Source organism: Ambystoma mexicanum, chromosome 4p (assembly GCF_040938575.1).
Source record: "Ambystoma mexicanum isolate Mex_15411 chromosome 4p, UKY_AmexF1_1, whole genome shotgun sequence".
In the NCBI taxonomy this organism is placed as follows: Eukaryota; Metazoa; Chordata; class Amphibia; order Caudata; family Ambystomatidae; genus Ambystoma; species Ambystoma mexicanum.
This window is the reverse complement of record NC_090927.1, coordinates 412,727,456-412,739,864: the sequence shown is the minus strand read 5'-3', so window position 1 is coordinate 412,739,864 and position 12,409 is coordinate 412,727,456. Positions and strand designations below refer to the sequence as shown.

At 45.8% G+C, this 12,409-nt stretch overlaps 1 protein-coding gene across 3 annotated transcripts in view; it reads right to left on the bottom strand.

Annotated features, from left to right (window-relative positions):
- The window catches only part of NBAS (NBAS subunit of NRZ tethering complex), a 3,456,930-nt gene that overhangs the window by 1,688,395 nt on the left and 1,756,126 nt on the right, over positions 1–12,409 (bottom strand). The window lies entirely within an intron of this gene.

Sequence of the window (12,409 nt, the reverse complement as noted above, 5' to 3'; positions counted from 1 at the left end):
GAGAGGCGGTCCTACTAGGCCTTGTGAGCTTTTAGTGCGTGCAAGTGCAGATGAAAGAGAGAGGCGGTCCTACTAGGCCTTGTGAGCATTCAGTGCCTGCAAGTGCAGATGAAAGAGAGAGGCGGTCCTACTAGGCCTTGTGAGCATTCAGTGCCTGCAAGTGCAGATGAAAGAGAGAGGCGGTCCTACTAGGCCTTGTGAGCATTCAGTGCGTGCAAGTGCAGATGAAAGAGAGAGGCGGTCCTACTAGGCCTTGTGAGCCTTCAGTGCGTGCAAGTGCAGATGAAAGAGAGAGGCGGTCCTACTAGGCCTTGTGAGCTTTTAGTGCGTGCAAGTGCAGATGAAAGAGAGGCGCGGTCCTACTAGGCCTTGTGAGCATTCAGTGCCTGCAAGTGCAGATGAAAGAGAGAGGCGGTCCTACTAGGCCTTGTGAGCATTCAGTGCCTGCAAGTGCAGATGAAAGAGAGAGGCGGTCCTACTAGGCCTTGTGAGCATTCAGTGCGTGCAAGTGCAGATGAAAGAGAGAGGCGGTCCTACTAGGCCTTGTGAGCATTCAGAGCGTGCAAGTGCAGATGAAAGAGAGAGGCGATCCTACTAGGCCTTGTGAGCATTCAGTGCGTGCAAGTGCAGATGAAAGAGAGAGGCGGTCCTACTAGGCCTTGTGAGCATTCAGTGCGTGCAAGTGCAGATGAAAGGAAAAGGTGGTCCTACTTGCAGCTGTCCTGAGGTTTGGACTGCCACTCCCATGATCCCTTACCATTGACTATGCTGGCTAGGAATTGTAGTCTGAAACCAAAGGTTGCAGAACCTCAGGCTAATCGAAAGCCTGCTACCTGTTCGCACCTGGGGCAATAGAAACAGACACTTTAGCCACACTGCTTCCACTTCTAGAAATCAAACTGCCTTAGAATGCCCATCAGGCTCTGGTAGGTCTTGCAAAACCTTTTTCTTTCTCATCTTCTTAATAATTACGAGCGAGTCAAAGTCACAAAGCAGTAAATAACATCACATTTCCTTCTTAAAGCTCATACTCAAAAAGTGGTTACAACAATGAGGCATTTGATCATATAGACATTTGCGTCTCTGTATTTAACATTTTCCAACTTGATATGCTTGAACCAGTAGCCGGTGACCCATGCCTTAATTTTAACTGATTTAATAACAATCGGTCCAAACCAACTGTGACTAGGGTCTCCCTCAAAAAACTCCACTATCAGGTTGAATGCTTTCTCTGAGCACCATCTACCTCGGATTATTATCAACCTTTTTGGGATGAAGCAGCCTATCTCAAAAAACAGCCAAGGCATTACACTCATCCATAGCGTCCCAAAACCGTAGGGCACAGTTCCCCTCTAGTGTGGCCAGGCTAAGTTTGAAAGGTTTTAGGAGGATCAATGAGTCTGCAGCTTCCGTCCTATGGTTGACACTGTCTTTTTAAAAAAAAAATGTAAAGAATATTTTAATTGCCATTTCTTAAACATATCAAAACAGCTAATCTACCCCCAAACCCCCTCCCCCACCCTGGGTTCACGCTGTGTCTTTGCAAAGATGTTTCAGTTGTCATAGGCGTTTTTTAGGCCCCTTAGAAGTCCTAATTGATGTCCGTTTTGTCACTTTATATTTAGTATTCTGATATTTAGCGGGCACCATTGTTGCATGTAGTCGCGCTTTAGGTATTCTATCATTTCTCCCCAATCGCTCCTGATTTTCTCTTCTTCTCCCTGTATCGCATATGTGATCCATTCCATTGCCAATATGTCTCAGAGTTTGTGTAGCCAGTTCGTCACTATAGGTGGGTCTTTTTGTTTCCAATTTTTGGCTATCACCAGCCATCTTGCTATTAGCATTGTCGTCAAAGCTCTCTTTAGTGATTTCGAGGTTAAAGCCCTTTCCGGGTAAATCCACACCCACCAAAAGGGTATGTAGTTCCGGGATTATGTGTTTTATCTGCCCATAATGTCCTCCCAGAATCCTTTGATTTTGGGGCAGTCCCACCATTTATGCTTCCAGTTCCCTAACCCATGCATTCGCTCCAGCATCATGGGAGGCTGTGTTGAATATTCTATGTAGTTTTTTTAGGAGTGTAATGCCATTGTAGCATCTATGTCCTCCTTTAAAGAAAAATATTTAAACAACTCGGTATGTTCACAACTGCTCTGTCGATATCATAGGCTACCCTACTGCTGTGACAACATGGAGAGATCTACACCTGCCAGGAAGTTCCAGACCGACTTCTCCTCTATATGCTCTGCAGGTTGCATTTCCCCAGTTAAACCCTTTAAAGTTATCCCCACACCTATCCCTGCCCTTTGCCATACTCATTAGACAAAACAAACTCCGATCCTCCATGGTTGCTGTTCCTGGAGGAGTCCGATGAGCCGGACTGGTACCTCTTGCAGTGGAGCAGTGACAAGAAATATGCATACCACTTTTATAAAGATAATAAACTTATCTGACCATATATAAATTGTTCAAACATGTTGAGCAAAAAAAGTTTATAAAGGATGCCAAGTAATGCGCATAAACATCTTTGGTTTTTAGAACTGTATTGCCAATACTGGACTAGAAGGTTGAACAAAATGGATGGCATACGGCCACCCTCTTGTAGTAATTTCACATAGCGTGTAATGTTTGTCAGACCTTTGAGACATTGAACTGCCTTGCTCTTGAAAGTTAATATTTTGAACTGCTGATCTCTAGTGGTCATGTAAAGTCAGGACTTTTCCCCATCCCAACAGGTAATGTGCAGGGCATGGCATCAAATTGGCACTGTCTGCAAAATACATGGCAGATGGGCTACATTATGATTGATTGTTTCACAACACATTTTCCTTTTAAACTGTCTTATCTACTTCCCTCACTTTCAAACTTGATGGGATACCGTTGGTTATTGCTTCCCATATGTCTAACTATTTGCTGACATCCTCTCACTTCCTTACCCCAGCCTTCTTCCGCTTACTCTTACCTACAATTTTCGTCACACAATCTACACATACACTAGGGATTGGCATATCAGGTCTTTCGGCAGCCCACCTACCATGACCTTCTCAAACATTGCCCACAACATACTTAGGATTGCCGAGCACATCTCGTGCCCCACATACTCAAATGTACATACGTAGCCACATCACCTCAACTCTATACTTCAAGCACTCGGACACTGTTTTCCTGTTTTAAATGAACCCCATTCCAGCCACAACACTGTCTCTCTCTTATATTTCATTATTGTCCTGCCAAAGCCTTCCAGCAGACTCAGGTCCCACATTTCTTGGGAAGGATGGAATGCTCCTAACTCAGACAAGGGCGACACACTTTGAGATCACTATAGTGGTGAACGGGTGCAGCATTAAAAAAAACAATAATAATACTACTAATAATAATCCCGCTTCTTACTTCAAAATCTTTATTTGTCACTGTCAAGAATTCATATCAGATACAGTCTCTTATGATCTCTTGCAAGGTCTGAATATCACTTTACTCTCATGTGATGACAGTGGACTATTTTGGAGTTATCGGTTCAATCGCTTATCACCTTCTCTTTTTATATTTGTGGCTTAGGCTTAGCTTTTCACCAGACCCTTGCGGTGTATCGCTTCCTAATGCAGCCTGCTTTGCTTATGGTCAGGGTCACTTTGGCATGGACTCAAGGGCCCAACATGTAGCTGCACTCCTATGAATGTGGGTTGCCTTCACAATGGAGCACTCAATTTCCAGAGGGTCGCTCTGGCATGAACTCAATGTCCCAGCAAGCAGCAGTAATCGTATGGATGTGGCGAAGGGACTGTGATTCTCATGAACTCCTACCATCAAGTCCCTAGAGCACAGATTCAGTCAAGGGCATGCATTGTCTCCGTTTTCTGTTGGGAGGGTATAATCTAGGGTTGGGCCTCCCCCTGCAAACTCTTTCCATTATGGAGTCTCAGACTTTTATATCCTCTGGCGTTCTCATGAAGCATCTAAGAATAGAGGCTGTGGGATCCAGTTCCCCCTGCCAGCCTAAATCACACACTTGTTCCTGTCTTTCACAGGGCTGACTATCAATATCTTCCGCTGCGTCTTTTTATTTTTTATTTTTTAATTTTGGTTTTGTAGAGTGCACTACAGCCCACGGGCATCGAGGCGCTATAAGGATACGTAAGAAGGCTTGATTCAGAGTTACAAGGATGCTGCCCAACATTCATACTTAGTACAGCGTGTTATGTTACATACTCCACTGTTTCATTACCTAGTACAATAGGTGAAAGTTGCAAGGAAGCAGACACAGAGTTGCAAAAGGCACGAGGTGAGGCACAATCAGACAAAGAGCCCAGTCTTGATGGCCTTCCGGAAAGCCGCATTAGATTCGATCATCCTGATCTGGGCTGGTAGTGTTTTCCTAAAAGGTCACGCCCATCGTGGGGAAGCTAGTGCCACCTGCACACACTCTGCGTGAGGGAGGAAGAGTGATACGATTGGCATAGGCCAATCTGGAAGGTCTGGCTGACGTGTGCTTGGTGATCCTTTGTGATAGGTACAGGGAGGCCAGGCCGTGGAGACATTTTTGTGTTAAGGCGAGTGTTTTGAATGCAATCCTTTCCTTGACTGGGAGCCAGTGAACCTGCCTCCTGATCCCAGAGATGTGATCTCTGCGTGAGATGCCTGTTGCGGCCCTTCTGTGCTTTTTGACGTTTGGCCAGATTCTTATGGGAGGTCCCATCAAAGAGAGTCTTTGTCTCCTGTGGGTTCCTCCTCCACACACGCTGTTTCCCTATTGCTATTCAACTTTCTGCTCCTCCTCCATTGCTAAAGCGCTTCCTCTTATGTTTCTGCTGCTTGGCTGGGTTTGCATATTTAAGTTTCAAACCTTCCGCAGACAACTTATGCCCCAATTACTGAACTTTCGCCTGTCTAAATTTACATTTGTCCATAGATATGGTCAAACCGCTGGCTTTACAGGCGGATGTGGAAAATGAACTGAGGCGTATGTTGAATTAAGGAATAATAGAGGAGGTGGATCCAGCTGTATGGATAAGTCTGATTGTGGCTGTACGAAAACCAAACGGTACCTTGAGACTCTGCATTGATCTCAGAGGACTTAATAGAAATGTGATGCCCGATATATTTCTGCTCCCCAAGATTGATGACTTGTTGGTTAAAGTTGGTGGGGCTGTAATATTTTCAACCCTCGATTCAAAGGCAGCTCACCATCATGTTAAACTGCATCCTGATTCCATGGACCTAACCGCATTTATAACACCGTTTGGGTTGTATCAATGTAAGAGGATGCCGTTTGGATTGGTGTCTGCGTCTAGTGTATTTCAGAGGGTCATGAACAAGCTCCTCAAAGGACTTGCAGGAACGTGTTGTTATCAGGATGACATATTGGTGTGGGACAAGGATGTGAAGGAGCATGATGAGCAACTGAAGAAGGTGTTGAGTAAAATAGCAGAAGCAGGTTTGACCATCTCTATGGACAAATGTAAATTTAGACTGGAGAAAGTTCAGTATTCGGGGCATGAGTTGTCTGAAATCTAAATCTGAAATCTAAATATGCAACCCTGGAAACAATAAATAAAGATGAAGGCTCCAAAAGATAAAAAGGAGCTTGACTCATATCTGTGGTTGGTCGAATTCTATGGGAAGTTCGTACAAAATTTGGCAGAGAGGGCAAAAACAATTAGAACCCTGGTAAAGAAAGGTGTGAGATTTGATTGGTGTGAGAAATTTGATGGAGAGTTTGAAGACATTAGGGAATGTTTAGGGAGGGCACCCATTTTAAAGGGATTCAAGGATGATTGGGAGGTGCAATTATACACTGATGCAAGCAAGAGTGGCCTCGGGTGGGTATTAATGCAGAGGAGAGGGGACTTCAATACACACAGTGGCCTTTGCATTCTGCATTTTGAAGGAAGCTGAGAGGCGGTACACAGTTGTCGAGAGGGAAGCCTTAGCTTGTGTGTGGGGAACAAAGAAATTCCGCCAATTTGTTTGGGGAAGAAAAAATGTGTTTTGGTGACAAATCAGAAGCCATTGGTGGGCATCTTTAACCGGAAGGGGTTGGATTGAATTTCAAAGAGGATTGTCAGGTGGATTGTCTCTATGCAGGGTCTGGACATGGAAGTGAAAGGTGAGCTAAATGTTATAGCTGATGCCTTATCTCGCAATCCCATGGAGGAGGATAGCGGTATGAGATGTGAGGAGGAAGGTGAGGTCTTTGCTAACTAAAAAGTTGCCAGGGAAGGTGACTGGAGAAGGCTGTGTGAAAAAGATTAGACCTACACAATGGTGAGAATGTTTGTTCAGCAAGGGTGGCCAAATGATAAAATTAATGAAGAACTAAAGGGACACAAGAAGGTGAGATAAGAATTGAGTATGGAAAAGGGATTAAGGTCTCGGGGTGAGTGTATGGTTGTGGCAGAGGGCATGAGAAATATTGTACTGGAGATTGTCCATGAGGGACATTTTGGTGTTAGCAAGACAAAGGGTCTCATATGTCAAGATATTTGGTGGTGATATTTGGTGGCCGGGTATGGACCATGATATTGAGATGTTTTTGAAGGATTGCAAGGTATGTAAGCACAGCGATAAGGTGTTAAATACCAGAGTGCCTCCCATGAGGATTGTTGACACTCTAGTTCAGACTGGGATGTGGTGGCCATGGATATCTGTCAGGGGAACCCAGTATGCATATCTAATCGTGCTGGTAAGCTTGTTATCGAAGTGGCCAGAGGTGTTCATTGTGAGAGATGTTAGTTCTCACAGGATCATATCATTCTTGGAATCTGTGTTCTGGAGAGAGGGATTCCCTGGAAAATAGTGTCAGACAATGGTCCCCAGTTTGTGCGGAGAGAGATGGAGGAATGTTTGGAGGATAATGGCATTGGACATTCCACAACAGATTTGTACAACCCTTAGGGTAATGACACCGTGGAAAGGTTCAACAGAATACTGATGGATACAATTAGGATTGCCATTGCATCTGGTGGAGATTGGGAACGTGCAGTGATGGAGCGTGTAATGCAATATAGGATTGCTCCACAACAGGTAACAGGAGTTTCCCCGTTTTTAGCATTTAGAAAAAGGGTACTGAATTCAAGGTTGCATCCGGGTTGGATGAAGAAATGTGCAGGTGTTCGGGAGGAAGTGCAAGTGTGGGCACTGCAACACAGGATTCTGGATGCTCAAAGGAGGGTAAAAGAGAGATACAATGAGAAGAATTGTTAGACGTAATGAAGCTGTTATGATTCAATTACCATCTTATGCTTGCTGTATTTTTTGCCTGTTCTTATGTAAAGCACTTTGGATTAAAGGGCTATATAACTTCAATAAATACAAATAATGACAATAGCGACAGGGTGTGATGACGCTGTTGTGCTTAAAGTTTCACATCCTGAAAGGGAAGGAGATTATATGCAAACAAGCACATTTTATGTTTCTTTAAAGTTTCATGTTTTAGGTTGGGCTATAAATAGGATGGACCAGTAACCATAAGTGGTAGTGGGCATGTACATAGTTATATTGGGAATGAGGATCGTTCTGCTATGTTATGCATTTATTGGCCATGCAATGAATAAGGATGCAGCAGCATTCCAGTATGGAATTAGAATCATGCTGGGGCAAACTGTCCAGGGAAGAATGTTAAGTGTTGAATAATAAGAATTGTTTGCGCTGCTGGCGAGGTTGGGGCTGCTGCAATGATCTTAATTAAATTAAATGTTTCAGATGGCTCATGTGTGATCTGTGGAACACAATAGCTGGAATAGGTTATCATGGGCATAACATATATTTCTCATACATTCAAGTATGTGTTCTGGCAACTGCAAAGTAATTTGTTTTTCTTCCAACCAAGTCTTTATTTATTCATAAAGGTTCTCATAGCGTCACTGAAATGGTTCATTAGAACATATTGGTGCAATACCTTCTTTTCATTTGTGTAAAATAGTAGGCTGCAGTCGGATGTAGGTTTAGCAATTTTAAGATTTATTTCGGTGTTAACTTAAACAACAGCCCTCCTTGTGCACTCCAAACAGTATTGGTTTTTATGAGGTTTGGTTTCCATGAAAGGGTTAATGAAGTCCAGAGTTCAAAAGAAGCTCCACTTGGCTTCTCGCATCTTTAAAAGGGAAAATAAAGTCAACTTAATTCTTTTTCTTCCACGGACCTTAGCCTTCAGTCTGACTCACCCTCTGTTCACTGGGTTAAGAAAACAAAAAGACAAAAATCCACACGGAAGGCACAGTCCTTGATTAATGGTTGACGGCTGGCGCTTCTCCTCAGCGAGTCCGCCTCTGATAGGGATCTCCCCTGTGCCTCTCAGTGAGCCTTCTAGTACGCCCAGTCGCAATCACCTTTCCATTCCTCTCTGGTCTCCGGCTCGACTTGCAGCTGTAATCAGAAACACCTGGTGAACTCTCTGTTGCTGCATTTAAGCCCCACTCTGCTCCTCCCCTCCCTTCAGTCTCCAGCCAGTTTTCCCTCCCATTCCCCACACCTGCAGGGCGTTTTCTCTCCTCATTCCACCCAGTTTCATGCACTGTTTGACCCCACCCTGTATGTCTCTGGGGCCACCCCTCTCCATATGGGCTGACTGCATTGTACCAGTGCCAGTCTCTGGTACACCTATTTCCATGCTGTATGATTGGGTTGTACCTATGCCATTTTCCCTTTTTAATTCTGTCTCTGCCCCCTCCTCCTTGGTTTCGTTTCTCGTGGTGGTTTCTGGGACATGTAGTTTTCTTTTGATTTGCTGTGTTAACCTTTTGTTGGCTGGGTCTCATTACTAGAATAGGGTCCTCCCTTGGTTCCGTTGCCTCTTTGACCACCTCACAATTTGTATTAACACAACCAAAATTTCGCTCTGGATCCCCCCCCATCCCAGTTCCTGCAGGTTGCTCCTTAAAACCCTTTAAGCTGCTGTACCGTCCTCCTCTTTGTCAAGGATTCCCGTGTCTGTATCCTCTGCAGAATGCACAAGTGTGCTGTGTGTTTGACTGCATAGTGTATGAAGGGTGACCAAACCTTGCTAAGCCTGCTTAGGACGCTGTCATCTTTTCCACATCTACTGTGTCCAGTATAGCATAATACCATTGTACCATAGACAGAGACTCTTTCTTTTTCCATTGTTTAGTTATGCACCTCTTTGCCGCCAACATTAAGTTGTCCCATAGTCTTTCCGCTCCCCCCTCTCCCCTGCAATATCACTCCCAGGAGCACCTCTGTTGATGTGAAGTCCCTATTAATTCCCATTATTTCTGAAACATTTGTCTTCACTTCCTGCCAGAAATGCCTAAGCCGCTGACATCCCCACCAAATATGGTCCATCGTTCCATCTTTCCCACACCCTCTCCAGCATTCCGCTGGTGTCGATGGAAACATCCTGTGAAGACTCTCTGGAGTATAGTGTCACTGGTGCAGTACCTTATATTGCAGTTCTCTGTGTTGTACTGAGGTGTCCCATCCCATTCCTTGTCCGTGAACACCTTCCCTCTCACCTTCTCCCATTTGTCCCTCAGGGCTGTCATCTCCTCCCCCCCACCACCCGCACCCCCTGGAGAATCGTGTACATTGCTGATATTAGTCCTTTGTTATCCTCTGAGGATGATGTTAACTTCTTCCATTCTGTGTGCTCCCTTGTGGCCCCCTCCATCATTATGGGTGTACCTGCCCAGTGTCTCAATTGGTGGTACACTTATATATCCTTGTGCATTAGACCCAGATCCCTTTTGCCTTCTTTGTATGACTTGAAGTGGGTTCCTTCATATAGATCTCCTAGCTCCGTTATCCCTCCCTCCACCCATCATTTGAACCTTACTGTACTCTCTCCCTGGTGGGAAGGAAGGGTTGCCAAAGATGGGTGTCTTCGGGGACGGCCAGGGGGACAGGCCATGCCTTTTATTTAGTTGATCCCAGACTTTTATGGTATTCCTTGTTATCAGGGTCTCCCAAAGACCCTATGGCCTATCGACCGCTCTCATCCCTGAAATTTTCCACAGATGCTCCTCCGCCATCGCCTGTTCCATGCCTACCCAGTGCTTCTCGTTTTCCGCCCTCCCCCATTCCACCATTACTCTAAACTGGGCAGCCTGGTAATAACTCATTATGTTGGGGCATGCCACCCCTCCCCGGGCCTTGCTCCTGAATAGCATCTTTCTCACTATCCTCGGCTTCTTTCCTCCCCAGGTATATCCCATTATACACTCTTGAATATCCTTCATCATTCTCCCCGGGACTGCCAGAGGGATCGCCTGGAAGAGGTATAAGAGCCGGGGGAGTACATTAATTTTGACTATAGCTATCCTTCCAAACAAGGAGACATATAATCCCTTCCACCATCTTAGATCAGCCTTAATTTGTTATATCAACTGCAGGAAGTTTGCCCCCACTATCTGCCGAATGGATGCTGTTGGATTCACCCCAAGGTATCTGACTGGTCCTGTCGTCCATCTAAACGGATTGCTATGTTCAAGCTGACGCCTCTGCCTCTCCTCCACGGAAATGTTCAGTATCTCAGTCTTCCCAAGGTTAACCTTGAAGCCTGATACCCCGTAAAAAGTCTTTATCTCCTCCATTATTGCTGGTAATGAGTTCTCATGCTCAGTGATCATCGGGATCACGTCATCGGCAAAGAGGCCTATCTTGTGATGCGTCCCTGCCCACCCTACCCCATGGATCCCCCCCATTTTCCCTGATCCGATGCGCGAAAGGTTCCATCACTAAGGCGAATAGGGGAAGAGAGAGCGGGCAGCCTTGATTTGTGCCTCCCCTTATAGAAAATGAGTCCGCCAGCCCCCCGTTTCCCCAGGCCCTGGCCCGAGGGTCTCAATAATTAGCTAGGATCATCTTCCTGAACTTCGGTCCCAGCCCTATCCTTTGAAGTGGTTGCTCCATGAAGGCCCAGTTGACGCGGCCAAACGCCTTCTCAGCGTCTAGCATCATTAGACATGTGGGTGCAGTGCCCCGCCTTGTCCCCTCCGCCTTATCTATGATGTGCAATATTCTTCTTAGGTTGTCAAATGTACTCCTCCCTTTAATGAACCCTGACTGGTCCTGGTTCACCAGCCCGGAAGCACTCCCTCTAATCTAGCCGCTAGTACTCGCGTATATAATTTGGCAACAACATTAATCACCGCTATCGGGCAGTATGAGGAGCATTGGTGCAGGTCTTTCCTTCGTCATAGGCTATGGGTTCCTCTAAGCGGTCTATGTGAGGCGCAACCCTTCCAAGCCATTTCGATATTCCTCCTGTTGCTCCCCGTCTGGCTCATCCACGTAGAGGTCAGCATAAAATTCTCTTACTACCTTCCGCTTAGCACCCTCCGCTCCCACTTGAGTGCCCCCTTATCCCGCAAGACCTCAATGAACGCCTTCGGTTCCCTGGCCCTGATCTGCCGTGCTAACGCCGTGTCCACCTACTTTTCCATGTTCATAGACTCTCTGCCTACCCCTCAGTTAAGTGCTCTCTACCGCCCTGTTGGTTATCTGCCTGAGTTGACCCCTTTGCATGGTCTAATCTCCTGACCACTTTGTTTGCTCCCTTTGCCTTGTGGATAGTTTCCAGTTCCCTTATCTCCCCCTCCAGTCTCCTCGCCACTTCCTTCCTTACCTCCTGCTTCTCCTTTGCGGCTCTTATGAAGTGTTCCTTGATGTGCAGCTTGAATCTGTCCCACCTTATCCCAAGTCCTCACCCTCTACCCCCTTCTCCTCCATGAATTGGCGTATCTCATTTTCGGTCTGTTGCCTAACCTCGGGATCTCTTAGGATACAGTCTTCCAATCTCCATCCCCCCGTCCCTCGACTCAGGTTTCCTCCCTCCTATTCTAGTGATATCATCGCATGGTCTGATATCGTCATACTTCCCATCTGTGTTCTGTTTGCCATTTGGACTACTCTTCCTGTTGCCATAAAGTAGTCTATTCGGGAGTATGTCTTGTGGGCATGTAAGTAAAAGGAATAATCCTTGTCTTGCGGGTGGTATGTCCTCCATACATCATTCAACCCTTCCTCTTGGAGTCCTTCCAACAGGTACTTGGACACTGTCCCCGTTGCGTGACCCCTCATATCGCCTGACCAATCCCATACCGGGTCTGCTGCTAAGTTAAAATCCCCTGAGACAATTATTTCGCCCTCCACAAACATACTCAGCTCCTCAAGAAACCTATCAAATAATCCTTCCTGCCCCTGATTGGGGGCATAAACTGATGACAGCGTATACATCTGGCCCCTCAGCATCCCCTTGACCAATACCCTCTTGTTAGGGCTGTTTAGTCCCCTTACATTCCAGAAAATTAGTTTATACATTCCTCCTCCTCGCCTTGATTCCATTGTCTCCTCAGCACCCCTTGTTCCCTTTGCTCATTGGGCCTTCTTCCTGCAGCTTCCCACTACTCCCTGAACTGACCCCCCCAACTTACAGTTATCCCTGGTTCCATTG